Source organism: Schistocerca gregaria, chromosome 2, assembly GCF_023897955.1.
Source record: "Schistocerca gregaria isolate iqSchGreg1 chromosome 2, iqSchGreg1.2, whole genome shotgun sequence".
Taxonomy (NCBI): domain Eukaryota; kingdom Metazoa; phylum Arthropoda; class Insecta; order Orthoptera; family Acrididae; genus Schistocerca; species Schistocerca gregaria.
The window spans coordinates 332,393,096-332,406,422 of record NC_064921.1 but is presented as its reverse complement, the minus strand read 5'-3'; the positions used below and the strand labels follow the sequence as shown (position 1 = coordinate 332,406,422).

Here is a 13,327-nt window from a genome sequence, read left to right as displayed (position 1 = left end):
CAGTTTTTACTCACAAAACAGGGAGAATCTAGGGATTGCAATACCAGTTTCGTGTTCGTGAGCATAGTAAATTTTGTATTAGACCATACGTGATTCAGGCACATTATAGGGACCGTGTTAGAGCAAAAATACAATCTACGCTTGACGAGGGCACTATTGAGAAGGCAGTAAGCTCAAACAACAATGCATTACACGTCGTTGAGAAGAAAAATGGATCGATCAGGCATTTTGTAGATTTTTAATTGTATTCTTATGTTATTAACTTATAACTGTATAGACACCAGTTCTTCAAATTAAGATTCTTTTCACTGCACACATTTCTGTTTGGTCATAGTGTATGCACAATATGCGAGATGTTAAAAAAAAGGGACTGTCAGTGCTCGCACGTGTGTTGATAATTCAGCAAGAGACTGGTCAACAGCATTGCTGGTTTTAACGACATTTCAAAAAATATTTTTGTGGTTGCACAAATGGTGTTTCATGGACTTGAAATATTACTCGCAAGGCTCTTCGATGGTGATTGTGCACCCTCATAGCCGCATTGGATGGCTGCTAGCCATTTTTACAAGAACTACAGTGGGTCTGCACCTCTGAGGACCCACCAATACCGTTATCTCTACAAGTACTGCAGTGGCCCACCAATACCATAATTTCTACCAGGACTACAGCGGGTCTGATCTGTGATGACCTACCTACCAAATTCTTCAAAACTTCGACAGACTCTGCTGTGTTTTTGCTCTGTTGTGGCCCATTACCTGTCTGGACTACAGCGGGTCTCATCTGTGATGACCTACCTACCAAATTCTTCAAAACTTCGACAGACTCCGCTGTGTTTTTGCTCTGTTGTGGCCCATTACCTGTCTCCATGTCAAGAATTTGCACTATCTTTCCGTTAGAAGGACAACACTACCTCTTCAAGACTGCATGGAAATCCAGTACTTCCGTGTGCATTTTCTTTTATTGTTCAGACTTTGTACTACTGTTATGAATGATCACGACTGTCTTTATGGACTGTGAGCACAGTTTTTACTTTTGACCAACAGTGTATCAATAAGTGTGTGCATTTGATATCTTTGCTACTGTAATTACTAATTTTTTTTCAAATCAGGATAGAGCACTGCCCAAAACAATTTTAAAAATTTTTTGTGGGGAGCATAGGGCCTAAGTAAGTATGCTGTTTAGGTTTTTATGTAGGTAACATCACGTAGCGCTCTGTATGAAAATCACTGTCTGCGCTCTGTACAGACTGTGGCTGGTTGGACTCATAGTTGAAATATTCACTAGTGTAGTGTTGGGCAGTTGGACGTAAACAGTGCGTAGCGTTGTGTAATTGGAGGTGAACCGCTAGCAGTGGTAGGTGTGGGGAGAGGGAAGCCAGAGTTTTGAGAGGTTCCTATAAGAGGACGATCTGGACGTGTGTCCGCCAGAAAAAGGAAATTTTTAAAGATGCATGTCATGAATTGATATATATGATGACTTTTGAACACTATTAACATAAATACATTGTTGGTTCTCGATCAAAATCTTTCATTTGCTAACTATGCCTATCCGTAGTTAGTGCCTTCCGTAGTTTGAATCTTTTATTTAGCTGGGAGTAGTGGCGCTCGCTGTATTGCAGTCGTTCGAGTAGCAAAGATTTTTGTGAGGTAAGTGATTCATGAAAGATATGGGCCATTCTTTTGTAGGGATTTTTGAAAGTCAGATTGCGTTGCACTAAAAATATTGTGTCAGTCTAGTGATGATCAGAATAAGTAAAGAGAAAACTGTGTGAGTACGTTCAGTTTTGCTCAGCTATTTGAAAATCAAATAAGAAGTTTATCAGCACCGTCATTCACAACTTTTCTTAGGGGACGTTACAACATTCCTAATCTTCCTCCTATCTTTCCATAAAGTGTGGCCAAATACCTGTTGGGAAACAGCATAAGTAGTGGCTCTGAGCACTATGTGACTTAACATCGATGGTCATCAGTCCCCTAGAACTTAGAACTACTTAAACCTAACTAACCTGAGGACATCACATAGCACCCAGCCATCACGAGGGAGATAAAATCCCTGACCCCTCCGGGAATCGAACTCGGGAACCCGGGCGTGGGAAGCGAGAACGCTACGGCATGACCACGAGATGCGGGCAGCAGCATAAGTAGTTCTATAGTGTAGTAGTGTCAACAATACTCCTGCGTAGGGGGTCAGAGATACAGCACAGGCAGATCGAATTCAAAGACGTTCCAGTATCATAAGATTTGGGGTGGAGAGGTTGGTCACGGCCAAGTGGTTCGACCATTCCTTCCACCGAGATCCAGGAAGACCTCCGGGTCCCCACCATGTTCTGGGAGTTCTACGGAAGACAGGTACGTGAGAAGATGCGCTCTCAGTGCGTCTGTCTTGGTCTTCACAGGAAGAAAGGTATTTGAATATTTGAACTGATTCTTTTTTTGTTTCCAGCTTCAGATTATGTAGGGAAACGAATGTACGCAATGATTGCTTTCTCGTTTATTTTGGAAATTTTGTGTGGAAAGAGAGTAGGCTCCCATCCTTTGTACAAAGCCACGTTGTATCGTAAGCTTCAAAGTCTCATCAATAGTTCCAATGTTTAAATTCTGTAGCATAAATCGAGTGCAACGAAATGTATTCAAACGCGAGTGATTTATTTTCGACGAAAAATTGAACCGTAAAACTGTTTCTTTGTGCGAAGGGGATCTTAGAACATGTGGTATGCCCCACGCTAGTATTAGTGAACATGGTTGATCATTGGTAGCTAAATTATAACATCGAACGGTCACATCGTAATTCGCCGCCTCATGGCATAGTTAAACTGAGGGCACGAGTTTCCAATCGCGACAAAACAAATGTCGCTCCGCTAAACTCCTTTGACCCCCTATGTTAATGTGTCTGGTTGCCAGCCTGTCCGTTATCCTCCTTTCACATAGTGGATGTTCTGTGTAAACGTAATTGTAGAATTTGGTTGTACTCATTATGGCCAAACGCAGTTCCGTATTGTCCGTAAAACAATAATGTGAGTGCAGATTAGCATACAAGATAGCCAGGCTACACGTTGTAAAACTGTAATTTCTGTAAGGTGGAACAATAACTGTAATTGCTGTAAAGTGGACTGACGATGGTTAACATAAATAAGTTATGAATGGTCAACAATCTTTAACATACCCTGAGATCACAATGAAGTCAATCTAAAGAGAATTAATCTATAGAAGGAAAAGAGTTATAAAATTAAAAAAAAGACCTCAGGGACCCACACATCAGAGTGTGAGCCCTTCAGCCCGTTGCTTAGTAACGTGTAAAAAAGGACACGCTCCGTTCTCTAGGCAGCGCTCTCAAGTACCTCTCCCCCAATTATCCGTTGTGCCAGTTCCATTCAGGTTTAGTTGCCATTACTAAATCTTTTATTAATGCCGATGTCAGGTATCGGTTTCCGCCTGGTTGTGGACCAGTACAGAAACAAGAAAATCCACAAAAATAACGGGGGCTGCGTGAAGCAGAAATACGGCCGTTGCTAGAGGGTTTTAGGAAGGAACAGGCAAAAGCATATTTTTCTCTCCTCCCCAATAATACGGTTATCTTTCAACCTGTCTAATATCGTGTAAGCCACCCGCGAGTGAGCAGAAGTACAGCAACACGACGTGACATGGACTGCACTACTGTCTGAAGCAATGCTGGCGAGAATTGACATCATGAATCTTGCAGGTCTGTCCAGAAATCCGTAAGATTACGAGGGGGTGGAGATATGAACAGCAAGTCGCAAGGCATCCCAGATATGCTCAGTAATGCACATACCTGAGGAGTTTGGTGGCCAGCGGAAGTGTTCCTGGAGCCACTTTGTAGCAATTATGGACGTGTGAGGGGTCGCAAGGTCTGCTGGAATTGCCCAAGTCCGTTGGAATGCACAATGGACATGAATAGATGCAGGTGATCAGACACGATGCTTACACGTGTCACCTGTCAGACCCGTATCTAGACGTATCAGAGCTTAAAATTGCACACGCCCCACACCATTACAGAGCCTCCACCATTTAGCACAGTTCCCTGCAGACAAGCAGGGTCCACGGATCCATGAGGTTGTCTCCCACAGCCGTACACGTCCATCCGCTAGATACAGTTTGAAACGAGACGCATCTGACCAGGCAACATGTTTCCAGTCATCAACAGTCCAATGTCAGTGTTGAGGTGCCTAGGAAAAGCGTAAAGCTTTGTATCGTGCTGTCATCAAGGGCACTAGAGTAGAACGTCGGCTCTGCAAGCCCATATCGATGATGTTTCGCTGAATGGTTCACACGCTGACACTTGCCGATGGTCCAGCATTGAAATATGGAGCAATAGATTCAGTGACCCATCGCTCGTGCAGCAACTACAACACCATGCTGAAACTCACTTAAATCTTGATAACCTGCCATTGTATCAGCAATAACCGATCTAAGAATTGCGCCAGGCACTTGTCTTATGTTGGCGTTGCCGACGGCAGAGCCGTTTCCTGCCTGATTGTGGGAATCGATTAATTCATCTACAAAAGATTTCAACCTGGTTGAAATTAAAGCTGGTCTAAAGGCACCATTCGTTTGTGCACCGTTCGTATTTTACGTGCAAAAGCAGTAACCCTACTGCAGAATTTAACTGGAAAAACTGTCACCCTTAAAATATTCCTGACTGAAGCGAGACTGATGGTTCAAATTGGGTCCACCGGTGTATCAGTCTCTGATATAAGAAAAGTTTTAACCGATTGAAAAAATCTCTCTTCCTTTTGAATTGACGTGCAAAAATACGTTTCTCTTGGTGTGTGATGTCCTTAGGTTAGTTAGGTTTAGGTAGTTCTAAGTCTAGGGGACTGATGAACTCAGATGTTAAGTTCCATAGTGGTTAGAGCCATTTGAACCATTTGAGCATTGCTGAAGCTATCATCCCATCATCCGAACTCAGTACGAGTAAATGATCAGTTGGGTTAAAGTTGTTATTTCAGTCACAGGTGGCAGCTGCACTTTTTCTTGTTGTTGTACTGTATAAGTACGTTAAAAGGAATTTTGTTTATTGCTATCCTTGTTAGAGGCATACGAGGAGTTTTAATGGCATGCAGTGCATACCTGCTTAAGTAAATACTTTGCGTATCACTGTACATTACATGGAATTGAGCAGTTTGTATCAGCATGTTGATGGGAGGAAAATGGCTGTGTACAAGGACAATAATCTAGAATTGATCACGCTGAGATCCGCATGCCGATTCCTTGGGAGGCGTGATGCGCTCTCCCACATTTCACGCCATTGTGCCATTTCACGTATTTTCGTATTATCAACCCTTGGTATTTAGACGTCATGGCACTTCCTCATAGGTCATCACTTATGTCGTTATCGCATTAAATGGAGTTCTTTCTCATTGTTGTGGGCATTAATTGGCAGTCATCCAGTTTTAAATGACGAACCGTCATTCACAATCAGATCGATATCCGAATGCACTCAACTTTATTTGGAAATTTATGGTAAGATCTTATGGGACCCAACTGCTGAGGTTATCGCTTCATAAGCTTACACTCTTCTTAATCTAACTTAAAATAACTTACTCTAAAGACAACGCACACTCCCATGGCCGAGGGAGCTCTCGAGCCTCGGGTGGGGGGGTGGGAGCCGTGCGGACCGTGGCAAGACGCCCTCGGACGCGTGGCTATCCGCGTGGCTACCACGCGTGGCACTCAACTTTATCTTACCATTGTTGAGTAAGGATGCCCTTATGCAGTGACTGTTAAACTTTTTATTTCCACAATTCAATTTCGGGCTTAGGCCATTATCAAGTGTAGATGCCTCGGCTTTAAACCATATCTACTTTATAGATGCTAAGACATTTACATGTCGTTGTCATTTGCTGTTGTATACATCTGTGACGTTGCTAAATAGTGCGAGCACTGCAAAGTGCTATGGTTTAGTGCAAAAGTTACTAGTCATGAGAGAACGAACGTATGTTTTTACAGACTGTGCTGTTTTACGATATATGGACTTGTGTGCTCGCACTACTTAGCACCGTTACGACAACGACACATAATCCCCCACGCGGATCCTCTACGACCTGATTCCTTTCCCCCATCCGCTCCTTTTCCTCGAACTTATCTGCGTCCTCTACGCCTCCCGGCGCCTTGATCCCCCTCATCCCCTGGTTGCTCCTCTCCTTTCGAACCCCTGCCATCGGCCGCGCTGTCACGGTTGTGTCCGCCCTACCCTCGACTTCCACACCCTTCATCTCCTTTCCCAAGGTGGCTTCCGTCTATTCCCCTTCTGGATGATGCCCTTTCTTCCTCCATTTATCCTTTCTATCAGCTCTGATCCTGACCTTTCCCTCCCTCCCTCTGTACTTTTCCTGGGCTCCCTCTCCCCCCTTTCCATCCTGTTTTTTCCCCTGCCAACCCGCTCTCTGCCTCCCTTCTCTCCCCCGAGTCCTTTAGCATTCCTGTCCTCTGCCTTTCCCCACTCCCTCCTGCCTTGCCCCAACCCCCGTCACGAATCCTCTCCCTCCATCGGCTTCCCCCCCCCCCACACTTCGTTTTTCCTCTTCTTCCTCCTTTGTTCCCCTCATCTGTCCAGGTTCTCCCCATCTACCCTTGGCTGCGGTGTGCCATTTTCATGCCAATTAGTTACTGAAGTGTTTTAAATGAGTATTAAGTGTAGTGCATCTTTTCCTAAGTGTTGCGAACAGAAATCATACTGTCGCTGGGTGTCAGTTTTGTACCTCTTGTGAACAGAAATCAGACTATCGCCATGTTTTTTAAATTGTCTGTCTACGATTTTATCTGTCTGCTTCCTTTGTATTTTATTAGCATCACCAATCCTTTGTTTTATGTTTTAACTTCCACAATTTTCCGCCATTTAACAATTTAAGTCATTGGTTTTATCACCTGTTTTTGTTATTTATTATCTTCTTTCTGTTTTAAAAGTTCTCTAGGTTGAAGAGCGGCGTACTAACCTGCTGCCCTCGACGGGGGCTGCCCCCAATAGGGGCTGAATTTATATAAATGTTGAAAACTGTATTTTTTATTTCTCATCTAGAAACCAAATACAATTTTGGTAGGTCTAGTTTCAAGATAGCATTTATACGATACATTTAAAAAAAAAAAGCATTTCATCACCTATTTCACTCCCTTAGGGTTGATGGTTCAAATGGCTCTGAGCACTATTGGGCTTAACATCTGAGGTCATAAGTCCCCTTGAACTTCAACTAGTTAAACCTAAACAACCTAAGGACATCAGACACATCCTTACGGGAGGCAGGATTCGACTTGCGATCATAGCGGTCGCGCGGTTCAAGGCTGAAGCGCCTAGAACCGCTCGGCCACACCGGCCGGTTCTTAAGGGTGAAATTTCGAAAAATCCCTTCTTGAACAATCCCTACAACATAAGATCGACACCCTTTGCTAATTTCAAGTATCCTTAGCGGTTTGGATTTGGCGATGGTGAGTCAGTCAGGACGTTTCCTTTTATATAGAGAGAGATTAAATTAATTTTTGGTGACATCGGGATGACAATCCACTTTTGAGCTTTGGTATGACGCAAGAGCCGCCTGATCACGCATACGTAGTAAGTAATGGAAATGTGCGGATGTCCAGTGTGGCGATGCTAGAGTTACAGTGTGCCACTCCTGGCCGCCGGCAAGGTGCCGGCAGATGGACTGGCGATGGAGTGTCGCCGGCTGCGGCTGCGGCTGCGGCAGCGGCAGGGGCAGAGGCGCCCAAGGCGGGCAGCGAACAGGCAGGCCGGCCGCAGCGCAGCAATCGATACGCCGCGCCCGCCCGCCGCCGCCACCGCCGCCGCGACGCGACACGTGCGTCGGAATTGCATTGCATTGCATTCCACACCCTGGCCACCGCCGTCGTGCTCCCCAAGCTACACGTGTCCTTGCGTGTCTGCGCGTGATCACACCCCGTGCCGCTGTCAAACTGATAACAGTTAAAAACGTTGTTTCCACCAGGCGGTTACTAAAAATGGATATTTTTATTATTATATTTTAGGAAAATTTCTGCATCTAACACTCAAATGAACAGTAGGAGTGGACACATAATTCTCGTAAACAGTATTTAACAGAAACCACACACTACTAGCAATTATGCATGACACAATCATCACTTTATCTGAATATTGACAACAAAACACCGTAGTCTGTATCCTTCCTGCTTCTTTCTGAAAATGAATTACCTATGAAAGTAGGTCCGGAAATTGGCCTTAATTGCAAACAGCTCTCTCATATACACTAGCGACCAAAACGTAACGATGGAAGTCGCTTTCGGGAGACGTGTCAGTGCCAAGAAATATAGCTCGATGAATCTTGACCATATGTAGGAAGATTACAGCATTGTTTTGACGTGGTGGGCATAGAAGCCTCGTACGCAAGTCTCCGATTAGTTGTGGTCATTGGTCTAACAGCTGAGCGTGCTCGACCTATCCAAGAACCAGTTTGTTTGCTTTTGGATTCTGGAGCATCTGTTTCCTTTCTATAATTGGTATCATGAGTTTGCTAATTTGTGTAAGAAGCCTCAATTACGCCCCTCTTACTAGAATCGTTGTGTGGCTAATAGGCAAAAGCTCCTCTCGTGGGGATGTGTGAGGGTGTTTATATATTTGTGATTTTTCTTCGTCTGCCACATTCATTGTTGTTAGAGTCTTGTCTGTTACCTTCTAGTTTGGGTGTAATTTTTTTCCAGCGAACATGCTTTGATCTCGATTTTGGTAGTAAAACAGTTTCCTCAACCTTTGTTCATCCGAGAAAATAGCCTTGTGTTCTTACCGTCCTAATAATAATATCGTTTGCTTCAAATCTGAACACTCGCAATTAGAGGTCATCTTGGGCACGGTCAAGCTAAACTCTTAACCACTCTCCTTGAACAGTTTCCTGGCGTTTTGACCAATGGGGGTCACCTACCTCACTGACTACATGATTCGGTTAACTGATGACATCCCAGTATTCCATTCCCCACATCGTCTCTCACCTCCCAAAATGAGGATACTTGCAAGAAAAACTGATGTGATGCTACGGAATACTGTACTTAGACCGTCTACTTCTCCATATGCCTCGTCCTTATTTCTGGTGCTGAAGCCACAAGGCGAAGATTGTAGGCCAGTTATTGACTATAGGGCACTTAATGAGAAAGTTATTTTCGAGTCAGTATCTACTCCCGATCTCCATAAGTGTTTCACATGGTTTGCTGGTGCTTGTTATTTCACTCTTCTTAATCTAAACCAGGCTTACTATCAAATTCCATTAAGTAAGAAATCTATCCCGTTAGTGCCTTTTGTACAGATTGGAATGTGTAAAAGGTTAATTGAGCACCCTTGGCTTGGCTACCGGGGTTGTGGTTCTGTTGCGGCTTTTAGATCATGTTTTAGACGACCTCAAGTTCGGTTGTGTATATAATTATCTTGATAAGATGGTGATCTGCAGTAACTTCTTTGAGGAACATCTCTCCAATTTGCTCCAATCTTCCGGATTAAGACATACTTCAACATGTACGACACAAGTATTATACAGAAGCACTATATTAAAGCAGGTGAAACAATTTACCCACGACAATGTACTCACGTATATACTTCCATATAGATATTACCGAATTAGGGTTAGTTGCCGCAAGCAGTGTTATTCCATAAGTATTAAGGAGATTAATCAGTGTGTTTAACAGACTTAAGCCATTCCCTAGCATGTTATGTAGGAGAGTGAACTGATACAACATATATCTGCCCTAAAATTGTGAGGAGGAGATACTGTAGAGACGTGGTATTAAGACAAAACTGCTGTATTATCCTATACAAGAGCAAAACTGCCTAACATCAGATGATGACTTCTGTGTGCTAGCAGGGCCGTGGTTATCTTACTGTAAACAGCAGTAAGACTGTTACGACTCTTCTGCTATTGATCGTGGTGTGTATTCCCTCGTGAGCAGTCGCTCTTCCTTTGCGTCATTTTCATGCAGCATGGTGTGGATGGTAACTAAATTTATCAGCTAACGAAAATATTTTAGTCCTTTTTCCTTGCTCCATTTCCTAGTGATGCATGGTTCAAATGGCTCTAAGCACCATGGGACTTAACATCTGAGGTCATCAGTCCCCTAGACTTAGAACTACTTAAACCTAGCTAACCTAAGGACATCACACACATCAATGCCTGAGGCCGGATTCGAACCTGCGGCCGTAGCAGCAGCGCAGTTCCGCACTGAAGCGCCTAGAACCGCTACGCCACAACGGCCGGCGTGTTGCATTGCCGCATCTGTGTAAATCACTACTATTACTAAGAAGCACGATTGTATGAAACGTCCCCTTTGAACAATTATACAAGACCGTGCTTAAATTGACAAACAATATTTTTACCGCAACGCAATATGACTTTCTAAAATCCCTACAAGAGAATGGCCCTGACCAACATTAACCTATACGTTTCACAAATCACTTACCTCACAAAGATCTTCGTTACTCGAACTACTGCAATACAGCGAGCGCCACTACTGCCAGCTAAGTAAAGGATTCAGACTACGGAAGGCACTAACTACTGATAGGGATAGTTAGTAAATGAAAGATTTTAATAGAGAATAAACAATGTATTTACCTTAATATCATCAAAAGTCATAATATATATAACAGTTCATGACATCCAGTCTTACAGATTTCAAAACTCCTCCATCTCTCTCCCCACATCCACCACTGCTGGCGGCTCACATCCAACTGCGCAACGCTATGCGCTGTTAACATCCAGCTGCCCAACACTACAATGGCGAGTATTACAACAATGCCAACCAGCCACTGACTGCACACAGCACAGCCAGTGATTTTTCATACAGAGCTCTATGTGGCGTTTCCAATAAAAAAACCTAAACAGCCTACTTACACTGTGTAAATCACTACTATTACTAAGAAGCACGATTGATGTGGGAAATGTGATAGTGGGTAAACACATCTCTGACTAAAAAGGCGTATAAAATCCATCCATATAGCTATGGGATGGAACAGAAGTCTCACGAATTTGCTCTAGTTGGTTTATAAGCAGTTCGAGAGGAGGGGATACTGATGATATACGCAGCGAGAAACAGCTCAGTCACATCGTAGAACACCAGAATTGTGTAAAACGTGAAATTTGTCACCATAGTGAATCGGGTAGAAAACTTTCAGGATGGGGGTATGTCAGATGTTAGACACGTGTGTCCTGGATTAGCTTATTAAGAGCTAATATTTCAGAAATTGTATGACTTTAACATTATAGCGTTTCCATGTGCAGAAATGTGAACAATATAGGGGTGTGTTTTATGCTCCATGAGCATTTCCCTCTTGCTGGTACCTTGTTGGTACTGACGACAGATACTGGAATAATACTCCAGAATTAATAGTACAGTTGATTTAAGTACAATGTTTCGAACTCCATCTGGCTCGAGCTCTATCATGCATAAACCTCACAATTCTTCTTCTGTTATACACCGATAAGGGGTTCTAACCTGCTCAACACATGCACATCTGGAGAGATCTAGTGCACTTGGATGGGTAATAGAAATATGTAGATAGCCTAACTGCTTGGGTATTGGACATTGTCCAGTATACTTTGGTGTACTCATATGACTGAATGGATGTGCTTCATAGTCATCTGTCGTCATTAACAGTCTAGTACGAGTATATGATACTCTCTAAGTAGTGGAGAGGTGGTTTAGTGACGATGTAGAAATAGCAAAGCATTCTGCTGTGTCATTCGCTGGTGATGAACAATTGGTAAAATTGCTAATGTTGATCACACTATCAACTGTGGTTCTATAATTACAGTATGTCACTCCATATCAATGGTGTCTTTTCCATCCCATCCATACACTGATAAGTTATTGAGTTCCACACAATGACTGACCGACATCACTTGTGGAGATGGACATAGTCTTATTGGATCACCTGACACCGCTACTTCTCACTGGAAGTATGGGATTAAATGTAGAGATCATCACCTTCAGACTGTTGTTTGGAGACTTTCCTCAGTACTGCAGGCTTGTCCTGTTTCCATATGCAGTAATGCCTGCCGAATTTTTTTCTTCAGCAGTAAGATAACAGTACCTCAGAATGAGATTTTCACTCTGCAGCGGAGTGTGCGCTGATATGAAACTTCTTGGCAGATTAAAACTGTGTGCCCGACCGAGACTCGAACTCGGGACCTTTGCCTTTCGCGGGCAAGTGCTCTACCAACTGAGCTACCGAAGCACGACTCACGACCGGTACTCACAGCTTTACTTCTGCCAGTATCCGTCTCCTACCTTCCAAACTTTACAGAAGCTCTTCTGCGAACCAAGCAGAACTAGCACTTCTGAAAGAAAGGATATTGCAGAGACATGGCTTAGCCACAGCCTAGGGGATGTTTCCAGAATGAGATTTTCACTCTGCAGCGGAGTGTGCGCTGCTATGAAACTTCCTGGCTAAGCCATGTCTCCGCAATATCCTTTCTTTCAGAAGTGCTAGTTCTGCTTGGTTCGCAGAAGAGCTTCTGTAAAGTTTGGAAGGTAGGAGACGGATACTGGCAGAAGTAAAGCTGTGAGTACCGGTCGTGAGTCGTGCTTCGGTAGCTCAGTTGGTAGAGCACTTGCCCGCGAAAGGCAAAGGTCCCGAGTTCGAGTCTCGGTCGGGCACACAGTTTTAATCTGCCAGGAAGTTTCATATCAGCGCACACTCCGCTGCAGAGTGACAATCTCATTCTGGAAACATCCCCTAGGCTGTGGCTAAGCCATGTCTCCGCAATATCCTTTCTTTCAGAAGTGCTAGTTCTGCTTGGTTCGCAGAAGAGCTTCTGTAAAGTTTGGAAGGTAGGAGACGGATACTGGCAGAAGTAAAGCTGTGAGTACCGGTCGTGAGTCGTGTTCGGTAGCTCAGTTGGTAGAGCACTTGCCCGCGAAAGGCAAAGGTCCCGAGTTCGAGTCTCGGTCGGGCACACAGTTTTAATCTGCCAGGAAGTTTCATATCAGCGCACACTCCGCTGCAGAGTGAAAATCTCATTCTGGAAACATCCCCTAGGCTGTGGCTAAGCCATGTCTCCGCAATATCCTTTCTTTCAGAAGTGCTAGTTCTGCTTGGTTCGCAGAAGAGCTTATGTAAAGTTTGGAAGGTAGGAGACGGATACTGGCAGAAGTAAAGCTGTGAGTACCGGTCGTGAGTCGTGCTTCGGTAGCTCAGTTGTCTGCCTTCGGCAGTGCTACGGCACGGACGTCTGTTTACGTCCCTGCCGGAGTAGTTCGCGCTCGCGCAGTTGTTTACCTCTTCGGAGTACTCGCGCGTTTAGACGACTCGATACAGAATGGCACATGCATACCGAAAGTCGACTCTCAAGATTAGTTTTTCG

General features: G+C 44.0%; 1 non-coding gene across 1 annotated transcript; it reads left to right on the top strand.

The window, feature by feature from the left end:
• Positions 1 to 12,846: 12,846 nt before the first annotated feature.
• Trnas-cga (transfer RNA serine (anticodon CGA)) lies at positions 12,847 to 12,920 on the top strand. The gene has a single exon. It is a non-coding gene; the product is annotated as a tRNA-Ser (tRNA).
• Positions 12,921 to 13,327: the final 407 nt, after the last annotated feature.